Source organism: Neophocaena asiaeorientalis, unplaced genomic scaffold, assembly GCF_003031525.2.
Source record: "Neophocaena asiaeorientalis asiaeorientalis breed wild unplaced genomic scaffold, Neophocaena_asiaeorientalis_V1.1 scaffold45, whole genome shotgun sequence".
NCBI classification, from domain to species: Eukaryota; Metazoa; Chordata; class Mammalia; order Artiodactyla; family Phocoenidae; genus Neophocaena; species Neophocaena asiaeorientalis.
In genome coordinates this window covers 11,460,772-11,476,193 of record NW_020174642.1, presented here as the reverse complement: position 1 = coordinate 11,476,193, position 15,422 = coordinate 11,460,772, and the positions used below count along the sequence as shown (strand labels likewise).

Below are 15,422 nucleotides of genomic sequence, written 5' to 3'. Positions count from 1 at the left end.
TGTAAGTACATATCACTTCTTAAATTAAAATTTAAATATTAACAAAAAATTACCTGCTGGCTTGTAAAGCTCCAACCTTCTGTCTCTCCAGTGGTTACGAAGTCTAAACAATTACGCTGAACACCGTTAAGACTGTTTCTTAAGGGAAAAAGCTTACCCTGCAGGATACCAGGCTCCTCCAGACACAACTTGGCCCGTCAAAGTCTGAGCCCTTTGCTCAGCCCCTCGTGTCACCTTTAGAGCAAAGAGAACCCGTCCTCAAACACGGCCATGCAGGGGGCTGCACACGGGGGCCTCCTACCTCGACCGCCCTCGCAGCCCCTCCCCCGTCCCCCTTCCCCCACTCCCTGGACTGAGTTCTGAGTCTGCAGTCCACGTGGGCCACAGCGGGGGAGGGAAAGGCACTGTTTCAGCATCAGTACCTAAGAAAGACTAAGGAAAACCTTCCAGTCATCTTAAACTTGTAAGAAAAGTTAATGGAAAACTTGTGGGAGCTCAAATTGCAATAAGCTATGTAGGAGAGATGTTTTGCTTGTTCTACCATTCATCAGTGAGGGGGCCACAGAGCCAGCCACTAAGCATGCTGCCTTAAGGCCACGTTGGAGGCGGGCGTTCTCAGGTCCCAGAGCCCAAGGGTCCGCGCAGCCCAAGTCCTAGCACTCTCCTGGCTTCTCCCCCAGCCTCTCCCTCCCGGGCAGCAACCGCACATCCTGCAGGGCTGGCACAGGACCTGACAACCAGCACAAGTGTCCACCAGGGTGCCAGGGGCCGGCAGGGACAGGACCACACACACCTGCCCTCGGGGCACAGCAGAGCTCTGAACCCCAGGGGACCACTCGTGAGCACAGGCAAAGGACTCATCCTGAGCCTGCGTCCTCATCAGAAAAACACAAGTAACATTCACTCCGCACTATAGAAAGAGAACTGAACAGTGAGGGATTTTTAAGTGCTCAGCTCAGAGCCGACATGCATAATAGCAATGGTAAGAGTGATGGATGAGGGGCTTCCCTGGTGGCGCAGTGGTTAAGAATCCACCTGCCAGTGCAGGAGACACGGGTTAGAGTCCTGGTCCAGGAAGATCCCACATGCTGCGGAACAAGTAAGCCCGCAAGCCATAACTACTGAGCCTGCGCTCTAGAGCCCATGAGCCACAACTACGGAGCCCGTGCACCACAACTACTGAAGCCCGTGCACCTAGAGCCTGCGCTCCCAACAAGAGAAGCCACCACAATGAGAAGCCCACACACCGCAACGAAGAGTAGCCCCTGCTCGCCGCAACCAAAGAAAGCCCGCGCGCAGCAATGAAGACCCAAAGCAGCCAAAAGTAAAATAAATAAATTTTAAAAAATAAAATAAAGTTAAAAAAAAAAAAAGAGTGATGGATGAGCCCCGCTGCCCCCCACTCTGGTCCACTCACCTCATCCTTCCACTCATCAAACCACACTGTGGTTTGTAACTTCCATTTCTCTGACGACTAATTAAGCTGCACATCTTTTCAGATGTTTATTAGACATGTGGACATCTTTTGAGAGGTGCCAGTTCAAGTCACAAACGAATGATTTGCTTTAAATTTCAATACTGATGATTACTAGCTTGGGCGGAGGGGTTATATCTTTCCTGCCTCTAAAAAATGGTAAGTCGTACATGCGTAACTGAAAAGTCATTTATTTTTGTAAATGTTGAGTTAATCTTGCTGGATGCTTGGTTATAAATCTGACTGCCCCGGAGCTGAAAAGCACGTCTCCAACTTGCCACTCTTCTCCCCATCCCTTTTCCCAGCCCTCAACTGCTAAAGAACTTTGAGGTCCCGTCCCCACAAAAGAGGGAGAGCAAACTGATTTCCATCTCCAACCTCCCCCAATCCCGTCTTTCTGGGAGAGGTCTGGTTGATGACCAGGGCCCCCGGCCACTCTCCTCCAGAAACAAACCAGTGCTGACCACACATTCCTACCACGTACGACGCGACATGCTTCACACATCCAAAGGCTCTTGGTGCCACCCACAGTCCCCGCGGCCATCGCAGGCCACATCCTGGGCAGTGGCAGTTATGAGGGAGAGAATCCTTTTAGCCCCAAGTATAGTTCACCCACAGCCAGATGATAAAAGGAAAGGAATACATGGAGAGCTCAACTTAAGGACACAATGCAGTTTGATATTCTTTTGTACAGAACAGAAGCTTGCAACAATTTAACAGCTAAAACCACAAGCTGTGTACTCAATCAATAATGAGCAAAAAAAGCAAATAAACTTTTGTTGATTCAGAATGTTGGGAGATGAGGTGCTCAGAGAACAGGTAGCTGAGAGCTGCCATGTAGTCATATTTATATACCCAGTTATCCAATAAGCACTCATAATAAAATAATTATAAAGAGACACTAAACAAAGTAATTTTAACTGCAGTGCTCCAGTCATATATGTAAGCAACATTATTTTCGATAAGTCATGACTATAAATATAAAAAGTATGCGACTGACACCAGCTTGCATTCATCCTATTCACATCCCCAGAGCTTGTTCTTAACCGGCTAGGCTAGTCGCTATCAGAACACCGTGTAACTATTACCCATGAGGGGAAGCTGCCTGTGCCCACCGAGAGCTGGGATCCTGCAGTGAAACTTGTAAACTTCCAAACCTAATGGCTGGATTCGCTCTCTGCAGAAAGCACTTGAAGTGACAGATGTCTCCTGGGTCCGAAGAAGAAATGGCAGGGGGAGGCCTTCTGGTCAAGGCTGGATTAATACAAAAGGAACCTGTCACTCAGTCACCTAACGCGGCAGATCCCCGAGAACGCGTCTGCGTGCAGAAGGTGAGGTCAGCTTGGAGCCTGAAAGGCAGGTCCTGGACGGCCCGAAGCCAGGACACGGGAGCACGGGAGAGGGCCGGGTCACTGGCGGTCACCCTGCGGCCAGGTTCTGTCCTCAGCCCCGGAGGAACCAAGGCCACCTGACCAGGGCTCTCTGCCACAGCTGCCCATTACCACTGGGCTTCCCGGGGGAGCTACCTACAGGAGCACAACATCCTGATGGCAAACATGCTCCCTGACCTCCGGGTCACAGTCCAGCCCTGGACGACTCGGCTGGACAGCTACGTCCATCTCCAAAAGACTCACGGACTTCCAGGTCTGCTAACGAAAGCTGGGTCCAGCTCTGCTAGGGGGACGCCCATTCTTCACTTCCCGAGATGCCCTCCACCCAGCAGCAGTTTTAGCTTGGCCCCTTCACTCATCCCTCCAGGAACAAACAGAAGGGGAACCGCCTTACCGGGACGTTTTCATATGTATGCTGATTATAATAAATATCCTTTGGCTGTAAGAAAACTTTAAAGTGTATACCCCTTTAAGAAAATCCAACAATGTGTTAAGGTCCAGCTGCGCCCTGCGCGGTCCCTTCAACGTCACTGAAGCTGGATCAGCAAGCCCGGCTCTCAAGGCGATAGACTTCTGTGTCTGCCGACAGAGTCAGGTCCAGACCACTGGGGCAGGACCCACGCCAGGGCTGCTCCAGGGAGCACGCACGCACATACACACACATGCACGCACACACGCACGCGGCTCAAGCATCGGGTGCCTCCCTCTCCTGACTCACCGTGGCCCAGGGTCAGCAGGGTCAGTGGGGTGAGCAATCGTCCTCAGAGGTTTCCAGCTTGAAGGCCTGAGAGTTAAAGACAAACACAAAGGTACTTAGGCAGGACTGGAAAAATACTCAGTGAATAAACTACACGCAGTTACTTTAAAATCAAAAAGCCTGCACATCAGGGAAGCAGACACTTATGAATGAACTCGATTCAGGTCCCGATGACCTGAATGGTCCACTAACTTAAGCAAACACCAGGGACACAGCCTATCAGGCCTTTCCAAGTGCTGTTACTTCCCCCCGCCTGATAAGGAGGCCCAACAGATGGCCCATAAATGAACAAGCCGCAGAGATGCAGAGACCACACCCCAGGACGGACCGCGAAGCAATTTCAACCTCGCCTGCAGGCTCGCAGGAACAGCGGAAGGTAGGCCACCTCCTGGGTGGATGGACAAGACGCAGAACAGCCTCCAGGCCTCCCGGCCCCTCTGGGCGCTGAGGCTCCCGTTCCTGGAACAGCAACGGTGCCGACCTCGCCTGCACTTTCCTCCCTCCCAAACCCACTAAGCCTGCAGGAGGGGCTCCCGCCAGGCCAGCCCAGTCTGCCATTGATAAAGCCAAACCCAGGCCGGCTGGCTAATTTTAGTCCTTGTCTTTGTTTGTTTTGAACTGTGGTAAAATACACATACAAATCCCCATCTAAACCATTTTACAGTGTCCAGCTCAGTGGGATTAAGTCCATTCACACTGTTGGGGAGCCATCACCACGGTCCATCCCCAGAACTTTCCATCTTCCCAAACTGAAACTCTGTCCGCATGAAACACTCCCTCCCATCCCCTCCCCGGGCCCCGGCCCCCACTGTTGTCCTGCGAATCTGGCTCCTCCAGGGACCTCATGTAAGTGGATCACACAGTATTTGTCCTTTTATGTCTGGCTTATTTCACTGAACATAATGTCCTCAAGGTTCATTCATGTCGTAGCATGTGTCATAACTTTGCTTTTAAGGCTGAATGATACTACACTGCATGCAAATACAACATTTGTTTTCTTCTATAAACCTTATAGCTTTAGCTTTCATATTTAGGTCTGGGCGACCAGACCATTCGGAGTTAATTTTTTAATATGGGATGAAGTTGGGCGAAGGTTCACTGTTTTTGCACATAGCTGTCCAACAGTCCTGGCACCAGCTGTTGAAAATACTATCACTTCCCCATTGAATTATGTTGAAACTTTTGTTGGAAATCAATTTACTATAAATGTGTGGGCAAGTTTCTGGAATCTACTCCGTTCCAATGATCTGCATGTATACCTTTGTGCCGTTCCACGACGTCTAGATTACCATAGAAGTAGAGGAAGTCTTAAAGCCAGGCACTCTTTTCTTTGCCTCTTCAAAATTACTGGAGCTCTCCTAGGTCCTTAGATTTCCAATGTAAATTTTAGAATAAGCTTGTAAGTTTCTACAAAAAGCCTTGCCAGGATTTTTTTTTTTTTTTTGCGGTACGCGGGCCTCTCACTGTTGTGCGGCCTCTCCCGTTGCGGAGCACAGGCTCCGGACGCGCAGGCTCAGCGGCCGTGGCTCACGGGCCCAGCCGCTCCGCGGCATGTGGGATCTTCCCGGACCGGGGCACGAACCCGCGTCCCCCGCATCGGCAGGCGGACTCCCGACCACTGCGCCACCAGGGCGGCCCCCCGCCAGGATTTTGATTGTCATTGCACTGAATCTATTTAACAGTTTTTGTACAATTGACATTTTAGTAACATTGGGTCCTGTGGTCCATTAACATGGTATAGCTCCCCATTTATTTAGGTCTGCTTTAATCTCTCTCGGCACTATTTTGTTACATTTATCCCTAAGAATTGCATATTTTTGATGCTACTGTAAATGGTGTTTTGTTACAGCTTTTAACTATTCGGTGCTAGTATGTAGAAATAAAATTCATTTTGTTATAATGACCTTGAGTCCTGTAAATTCACCGAACTCACCTACTGGTTCTAGTAACTTTGTGCATTTCTTAGGATTTTCCACATAGGCCATCATGCCATCTGTGAGTAAAGATATTTTTACTTCTTTCTTCCCCTTCTGTATGTCTTTTCTTTCTTTTTCTTGCCTTATTCTTCTAGTATAATGTTGAATAAGAGTGGTGAATAAGAGCAGATGTCCTTGCCTTGCTCCCGATATAGAAGGAAAGCTTCAGTCTTTCACCATTATGTAGGATGTTAGCTGTAGGTTTTTCATAGATGCCCTTTATTAGACTGAGGCCATCTACTTCTAGTTTGCTGAGAGATTTTTTTTTTTTAACCACAAATGAGTATTAAATGCCTTTTTTTTTTTTTTGCACCACTGAGATAGTCATATGGTTTTCTTTTTTGTCTGTTAATAAAGTGAATTATAATGACTGACTTCGAATGTCAAACCAACTTTGCATTCCTGGGATAAATCTCACTTGGTTATGGCGCACTAGACTGTTTACATATTGCTGGGTTTGGTTTGCTAAAAATTTCTAATTCAGGCAGGATTTTGTTCATGATGGATATCGGTCCATACCTGTGTGGTTTTGGTACCAGGGCGATGCTGGCCTCATAAAATGAGCTAAGAAGTGTTCCCTCCTCTAATTACTGGAGGACTTTGTGTAGAACTGGTACTATTTCTTCCTTAAATGTTTGAAAGAATTCATCAACGATGTCATCTGGGCCAAGAGTTTCCCTTGTTAGAAGGTTTTGATATACAAATTGCGTTTTTTGATAGATTCAGGGTTATTTGGGTCTATTTTGACTTGAATACGTTTTAGTGATCTCTTTTGCTCCAGGAATATGTCCCTCTCATCTGTGTTGTCACATCTCCTGGCATGCAGCATTGCAGAATATTCCCTTAGGACCTCTAGTGACTCTTCCCCTCTCAGCTCTGATTTTGGTAGTTTTTCTTCTCTCTTTTGTTTTTCTGATCAGTCTAACTAGAGGTTTACCAATTTTAATGATTCTTTCAAAGAACCGACTTTCGGTTTCATTGATATTTTTCTACTGTTTGTTTTCTGTCTCATTGATTTTTGCTCTTTGTTATTTCTTTCCTTTGTTTACTTTTTCTTAAGGTTGAAGCTTAAATCATTGATTTGAGGACTGCTTTATGTTCTAATACGATCATTTAATGCTACAGATGCCTAAGCACTGTTTTCCCTGCATTCCACAAATTCTGATACCTTATGTTTTAACTTTCACTCAGTTCATAATGTTATCAAACTTCCCTTGTGACTTTTCCTTTGACCATGGACTATTTAAAAGTGTCTTTATTGAGTTTTCAAATATTTGAGGATTTTTCCAGATATCTTTCAATTACTGACTTCTAGTTTAATTCTCTGTCGATCACAGAAAATACTTTGTATGGTTTCAATTACTGAGGTTATTTTCATGGGCCAGAATTTGGTCTACCTTGGTGAAAGCTCCGTGTGTACTTGCAAAGAAGATGTGCCCTGCTGTTGCTGGATGGGTGTTCTATCAACACCAGTCAAGTCAAGCTGATTGATGGTGTTGTTCGAGTCTTCTCTATCTTTACTGATTTTCCATTTGTTCTGTCAGTTGTTGAAAGAGGAGTGTTGAAGTCTCCCACTGTAATTGTGGGTTTGTCTAATTCTCCTTCCAGTTCTATCAGTTTTTGTAGTATGTATTTTGAAGCTCTCGTTAAGCGCACATATATTCCATATATTACGTTCTCTTGATGACCCGACCCCTTTTATCACTATGAGACATTCTCTTCCCTGGCAATATTTCTTGTCCTGAAATATAACGTGTCTGATTTTAATATATCCACTTGGGCTATCTTGTGATTCATGTTGGCATGGTATCTATCTCTCCAACCCTTTACTTTTACCCTATCTCTGTCTTTATATTGAATGTGGAAAGCACTTTTACCTAATCTTTTCTATCTGCTTGGACACTCTGACAAGATGCCTTTTATTTGGAGTTTTCAGGCCGGCCATATTTGATGTGATTATTGACATGGTTGGGATTAAATCTATTATCGTTCTGTCTGTCCTATCTGGATTTGTTTGTTTCATTTTCTCCTTTTTTCTGTCTTCTTCTGGATTAGGGATTTTTTTAAGATTCCATTTTATTTCCATTATTAGTTTCTTAGTTATACCTCTTTGTTGTTTTTTTAATGGTTGCCCTAGAATTTACAATGTGTATCTTTAGTATATCACTGTCTACTTTCCAATAATATTACAATACTTTATGTATTTTAAGAATTTTACTAGTTTCCATTTCCCCACTTCTACTGCCATACCTCTTACTTCTACTTATAAACTCTACAAAATATTGTTAGTACTTTTATTTTAAACAGTAAATTATCTTTTAAAGGACTTTGTGTGTGCGTGTGTGTGTGTGTGTGTGTGTGTGTGTGTGTGTGTGTGGTATGCGGGCCTCTCACTGCTGTGGCCTCTCCCATTGCGGAGCACAGGCTCCGGACGTGCAGGCTCAGCGGCCATGGCTCACGGGCCCAGCTGCTCCGCGGCACATGGGATCTTCCCGGACCGGGGGAACGAAACCATGTCCCCTGCATCGGCAGGCAGACTCTCAACCACTGCGCCACCAGGGAAGCCCTAAAGGACTTTTTAAAATGAGAAGACAAAGGTCTTTTACATTTTCCTGCATTTCTGCTGCTCTTTATTCCTTCAGATCCAAATTCCTGTCTGGTGTCACCTTCCTTGTCCCCAGAGGACTTCCTCTATATTTTCTGGAGTTCAAGTCAGCTGGTGATAAACTTTTTTCAGCTTTTAAATGTCTAAAAAAGTCTTTATTTGGCTTTCACTTTGGAAAGAGACTCTGTTAGCTACAGAATTGTAGGCTGAAGCTGTTTTTCCTTCTGTATCTTGAAGATGCCCTTCCATCCTCTTCTGAATTGTACCACTTCTGACAGGAAGTCCACTGTGACTTCACCTCTGTTTCCTCTGTACAGTGTAGGTTTTTGCCTCTGGCTGCTTTTAAGATCTTCTGCCTTTAAGATTCCCAGAAATTTGATTCTGATGTACATGGGTGTAGTTCTCTTCATGTTTCTTCTGCCTGGGATTTATTGATCTTCTTGAAAGTCAGTTTTCATCAAATTTGCAAAATTTTAGCCATTATTTTTTTCAAATATTTTCCATCACACACATCTCTTTTCTGGAATTCAATTTCATGTTTGTTATCCCTCTTTATATGGTTCCACTGATGCTGTTGTTTTTTTATCCCTGCCCTTTTCCTGTGTTTCATTTTACAAAGTTTCTAGTGATATGTCTTCAAGAACACTGAAGATACATATTGGGTCTGAGTGTCTGACCCACTATGAACCCCGCCCAGTGCATTTTCCTCTCTAGAAGATTTGGGTCTTTTTTATATCTTCTATTTTCTCCTCATTCTGTGCATATTTTCTCTGTGTCATTGGACACATGGAACACATTTATAAGAGACATTTTTAGCATCCTTCTCTGCTAATTCTGCCATATGGATAGTTGTGGATCCACCTGGATCTGTTTCTAGTTGATTTTTCTCGACTTCTGGGTTATGTTTTCCCACCTGTTTGCATGACAAGTAATTTTTGCTTGGCTCCTGGACTCTGTGAACATGGCGTGTCGGGGGATGAGCTTGCTGTGGTCCCTCAAGTATAGTCAGGCTTTGTTTGGGAGTGTCATTAACTTTCTCAGAGTCGTTTGACCTTCCCAAGCTTTGTTTCTGTGGGTCCTGAGCAGGCCTGCATCTGCGGGGGAGGCGATGGCCTCTGAGGTGCCTACCTGACATCCTCTGAGCTGTGAGGTCTTTCCACCTGGCTGGTGAGAACACAACTTCATTCACAGCCCGTGTGAACTGAGGGAACGGTTCCATCTACCCCCTTCCAGGCTCCCCCGACCTTGGTGGCGTCCCACACACGTGTGCAGATCACCACAGTCTAAGAACGAGTCGGGGGGTACCGTTCTCAGCTCTCTAGAACTCCTGAGTCACGCAGTCCTATCCTCCCCAGGATTCCCACAAATTCCAGCCTTCACGGAGTCCCTGAACGCCAGCCTCCGTCTCCACCTGCCCTCCCTGTGCTTAGCTGGCCGCTGCAGGCGATAAGCTGGGAGGGGGTGCCCCACTCACACCCTCTCGTGGGGTCACCGTCCGGTGCCCCTGCTGTGCACGTGTGAAGTCGGTAGCCTCACACACTTCTGTTTGTTTTCCTTTGTTTAAGGTGGGATGTGCGGTCTGGTCCCTTTCATCCCATCGTGGCTAGATGTGGATGTCGGGATCTTGCATTTTCACTCCATTTCTCACTCATCCACAGTGGGCAGCGCTAGCGGACGTGACCGCTGCACCTCAGCTTTAAGCGCTGGTCAGCACGTCAGAGGCAGAGGCTGCGGCTGCACAGAATGGAGATGGCTGCGACGTCTGGAAAGATGACCAGCGACTCTCCTGCACGCGGGTGGATGGAGGGGGGTCCGGGCGGGGGCGACAGCACGAGGCAGGAGGGCGCAGCTCAGAACCAGCGGCAGGTGGCAGGGCCTTCCCCATTGTTGCCCCTTCCTGAGACGTTCCATACTGGCACTCAGGCACCGACCGCTCAGCCTTGTCAGAACTCTCTACATTCTGGTACCAGCCCCTTGTCAGATGTGTGATTTGCAAATATTTTCTCCCATCCTGTGGGTTGTCTTTTCACTTTCTTGAAGCACAAAGGCTTTTAATTTTGATCTCAGAAGCCAGAGAAAAAAGGTGGATTACCTGCAAAGGGGAGACAGCCTGACAACGATTTGTTCGCATACGAAGGATGTCAATGGCCAGCACAGGCTGTCATCAATGTGATAAAAGGACCCGACTGGCAACCCAGATTCTACAACCAGCAAATGCGTCTCTGAAGGAGCAGGGAAAACTAAACAGAAGTGGGGAAGACTTGCCACCATCAGAATCTAACTAAAGGAATTTCTAATGCACGTACACGTCAAGTGATCTCAGATGGAAAGTCAAAGATGAGAAAAGAATAAAGAGCAAAGAAAGTGGCAGATACATCTACAAATCAAAAACAGAAGTAATACTAAGGATCTAGCAACAAAGGCTTGTGAGGTTAAAAACATCAAATACACAACAACACATGAGGTGGAAGGGAAAGTTAGGGGTGATCTCAGTCCTTGGCTCCCCCCTGAAAGGTAAAGTACTAGCTAATTTTAGACTTTTGATAAGTAAGAATGTTGTAATTTCTGGGAAAACCATCAAAGGAACAGAAAGAGTCTATAACTTCCTAGTGGTAGTGGTCAAGAAAAAAAAAAAGGAAGAAACAAAGAAAAAAGAAAGGATCCATCATCAATTCAATAAAAAGCAAGAAAGGAGAAGGAAAGAAAAAAAAAAAACATAGGACAGATAAAACAGTCAGTAAAATATAAGATGGTAGATTTAAACTCAAATCTATGTCATTAACTTTAAAGTAAACCAAATGAAGACTCCAGTTTAAAAAAATTTTAATTGTCAGAATATTTTAAAGAGATTATCAAACTTCAGTTAAATAAACCATTTCAATTATATGCTGTTTATGAGGTACATCTAAGACATAAAAATACAAAAGGGTTAAAAATAAAAGAATAGAAAGAGTATACAAGGCAAGTACTACCCAAAGGTTCAGCTACATGAATTTCAGACAAAGCAGACGTACAGGCAAAAAACACTAGAAGAGATGGCCAATCACTTCATATGACAGACACTTCATTCATAAAAAAGATGCCACAATTTTAAAACTGGTGTCATTAGTATAACACAGCCCCAAACATATAAAGCAAAAATTAATAGAAATGATGGACTTCCTTGGCGGTGCAGTAGTTAAGAATCCGCCTGCCAACGCAGGAGACATGGGTTCGATCCCTGGTCTGGGATTCCACATGCCGTGGAGCAACTAAGCGCGTGCGCCACAACTACTGAGCCTGCGCTCTAGAGCCCACGAGCCACAACTACTGAGCCCGTGTGCCTGGAGCCCGTGCTCCGCAACAAAGAGAAGCCACCGCAATGAGAAGCCCGTGCACCGCAGTGAAGACCCAATGCCGCCGAAAATTAATTAACTTTAAAAAATTCAATTTAAAAATTGATAGAAATGCAAGAATTAATAGGCAAACACACAGTGATAACTAGAGAGTCTAATGGACCTCTCTCTGTATTTGATAAAACAGATAGATACAAGAAGTCAACGAGGATACAAGAGCTGGCGAACATTTTCTGGAAGGGGCCAAATAGTAAATATTTTAGATTTTTCCGGCCAAACGGTCTCTACTGAAACTACTCAACCAAGTCACAGTGCAAAACAGTCATAGACAATACATAAACCAATGGGTGTGGATGTGATCTCATAAGCATTTATTTCTAGAAGCAAGTGGCGAGCCAGATTTGGCCCATGCGCTACAGTTTGCCGAGGCCTAACATAGACAGTTTAAACAGCATGATAACGAACCTACCAAAACTAATCTCACCGACTGCAGAATACAGTCTGTTCAAAGACGCACAGAGCATTTCCAAAATCTGACCGTATGCTGGGCCATAAAACAAGTCTTAACAAATTTCAGAAGACAGGCATCAGTATCAGAGTATATTCTTTGACCAAAATGTACCGATGCAAAAAAAAAGGCAACAAAAAGATATTTGGGAAAATTCCATTATGCTTAGAAATTCAAAACAGTTATCAACAATCAAAAAATAAATCAATTAGATACTGGAAAATCTACTGAATGGAAGAGTAACAAAAATGTGTCACATCACAACTTATAGGCTGCCGCTAAAAGTTCTTAAAGGGATCAAAGGTTATACTTAAGTGTGTGGTAGAAAATTTCAGAAGGCTGAAAACAAATGACCTAAAACGTAAGTTAGAAAAACAGAAAGTAAATCAGGAGGAAGGAAGGAAATAACTTAGAAATTAATGGAATAAAAAGCATACAGAAAACCACAAAGGTGGTTTTATGAATGGATCAGTACAAGTGGCAGAGTTCTGGCAAGAGAATCAAGATAAAGAGAGAGATGGCATGGACCGCATCAGGAGCAGGGAGGAGGAGGTATAAGCAAACGCTGCGGACATTTTTAAGAGGGAATTATGAGCAGCTTTGGAGCAATCAACTTGAAAACAGAGCTAACGGGACAAATTCCTAGGAGAGCAACTGACCAAAAAGATACAGAAAACCCAAAGCACAGGCCAACTTTAGAAACCTGAAGCAGAAGTGACAAGCCGCCCCCAGGACCCTGGAAACCGAGGCCCTTGCCTGCGCCCCTCACCTGGGGACCACCACCCTCGCAGACGCCTGGCACCCCTGGGCCTGCCCGGCTGGAGCCTGGGCCCTCAGACCCACAGGACAGGATGACAACGTCTCCTTCAAATCGGCTTGTGTAAGAAACCTGCCATCACGAGTGGAGAAGACATTTAACTGAAAGTTGGTTATTCAAGAACCAAGTGTGAGCTTGGAGATCTAATCTCGCCGCGGTGGAGACTGAGAGCAAGCTGTGCACGAACAGGGTGTCCAGACACCCGGGGCTCCCCTTCGGGCCCGAGCCCCACGCCACCTGCGGGGTCAGGGGACACTGTCCAGACCCCAGTCCCACTGCCACGCCCGCTCCCTGGCTGGAGCAAACCCCTGCTCTTCAGTAAGACGAGTGCCTCCATTCCAACAAGGTCTCTGGGGGTGAAGGTCATATGCTTCTGAAGAAAACACAGAGCATCACTGTTAGCTGATTATTAAGGGTAACGGGGGAGAAGGGAGCGCAGAGACAGAGTCAAAGTGTACAACGAGCGGCCGATGCCAACCCAGGCCAGGCCCGCGCTCCGGGTCAACCCTCGGCTGCCCCAGAGCGCAGCCCTGGCCATGCCCGCCCGCGCGCCCCGTCCAGGCGCAAGGTGCCCGCACGGCACACGCAGGCCAGCGAGGGGCGGGACGGGCTGCGGGTCGCTCTCCACCGAGAAGCCGCAGAACATACGGAAGAATGAGTAGCAGGTACACAAACACGAGGTTCACGTTCGACATGTTTCCGGCGATGAGCTGGCCACGAAAGCTTAGGTGCTGAGAAAGGTACTACCCCCATCGTTTTTTTTGGGACGAGTGGGGTGGGAGAAGAGGGAAGGGGGAGGGGCCCCCAGCCCGGGGACTATTCTGGGCTGTCAGGGACAGCGTAGCACATGCCTGGTGACAGCGGAGCCCAGCTGGGTCAAGGGTGTCTCAGCAGACAGACACCACGCCCACGGCAGAGAGCAGAAGGTCCCCAGGGCCCCGGGTCCCTCAGAGGCTGCGCGCAGGACCACGGCAGACCCTCAAGGACCGGCGGCTGAGCGGCAGGGGCAGCTGCTCCGGGGCTGATGGCCTTGGCCTTCCCAGCGGGGCCGCAGCGGCCTGAGGAGCCCAGAGCCACGGCCACCGCGCTCCGGGCGCGTCCCTCCCAGAGACCCGGGGGGCCCTGAGCACCGGCGCTGCCCAGAATCCCCGCCAGGAGCGGACGAGGAGCCCCGTGCGTCCCAGCCTCTCCTCCGGAGCGTCCCCGCACAATCTCCCGCGACAGAGGCAGGCGCTGCCCCTCCGGCTCTACGGCCTCCGCGGGGCCCTCGTGGGCCGCACAGCAAGGACAGAGCGAGGCCGGGCTCCAGCCCCAGGGCCCCGAGGACAGACGAGGGTGGGGCTGGGCCGCGCCGAGGGGCTCTCAGGCCGGCGGGTCCCCCGGACCTTCCCGCTCGCTGCGCAGCGATTGCATTACCGGGGTCGGTGCCTGTTGCTGGTTTTGGGGGGCGGGTCTCCCCGAACTCCCGCCCTCAGAGTTCACGGCCCGACCCCACTTGGAGCAAACACCACGACCTGGTTGTTGCACATGCTGACCAGTCCAGGAAAGCAACCACCTCCCCGGGAGACACGCCTGGGGGCGTCCTCTGCCTGTCCCCCTACCACGCGACAGCCACCAGGGCCGGGGTTCTGACCCGCCCAGGCATTTCCGGATTGGAACACTCATCCTTTTGAAATTCTGGGTGTGGACGATCTATGAAATCCACGTCTATACAGCAAAGAAGATCGTACCAAATATTCTATTAATAATAATATGAGACACACTTGGTGGTTAGTATTTGCCAGACTCTGTTCTGAGCATTTCACGTGTATTAAGGGCACTTGGCCAGAGGCACGGGGTCCCGCAGGGTAGAGACTTACACACTAGACAAACCTCCCGTGACTCCTGGGGCACGGGGCCCAAAGATGAAGGACCCGCCCAGGTCATACAGCTCCACCCTCATGAGGCCACTCAGAACCACAACTAGCACATCCAGGGGAAAGCCGACAGGGGCCAAAATGCAATCTTAAATCTCCTAGGGGCCGCAATAAAAAGGAAAAAGAAAGAGGCCAACGAGACATGGAAACAGCCCAAGTGTCCAACAGACCATTGGTTTAAGAATATATGTATAGTATTGATATATATATGTATATATTGAAATATACATGCATACACACACACAGACAATGGAATATTACTCAGCCATAAAAAAGAATGAAATAATGCCATTTGCAGCAACATGGATGGACCTAGAGATTATCATACTAAGTGAAGTAAGTCAGAGAAAGACAAATACCATATGATATCACTTATATGTGGACTCTAAAATGTGATACAAATGAACTCATATACAAAACAGAAATAGACCCACAGGGGCTTCCCTGGTGGCGCAGTGGTTGAGAGTCCGCCTGCCGATGCAGGGGACACGGGTTCGTGCCCAGGTCCGGGAGGATCCCACATGCCGCGGAGCGGCTGGGCCCGTGAGCCACGGCTGCTGAGCCTGCGCGTCCGGAGCCTGTGCTCCGCAACGGGAGAGGCCACAACGGTGAGAGGCCCGTGTACCTCTTAAAAAAAAAAAAA

General features: G+C 47.6%; 1 protein-coding gene across 2 annotated transcripts in view; it reads right to left on the bottom strand.

Moving 5' to 3' along the window:
* AGPAT3 (1-acylglycerol-3-phosphate O-acyltransferase 3) overlaps window positions 1–3,987 on the bottom strand; it is a 71,210-nt gene extending 67,223 nt beyond the window's left edge. The window contains exons 1-2 of one of the 2 annotated variants that reach the window (XM_024758162.1): window positions 3,968–3,987; window positions 3,584–3,649 (exon numbers count right to left, since the gene is read on the bottom strand). The gene's annotated coding sequence lies outside the window, so the exon portion shown is untranslated. Of the gene's footprint in view, window positions 1–157; window positions 235–3,583; window positions 3,650–3,967 lie in introns of those variants that run through there. The other variant, XM_024758163.1, reaches the window with a different exon arrangement.
* Window positions 3,988–15,422: the final 11,435 nt, after the last annotated feature.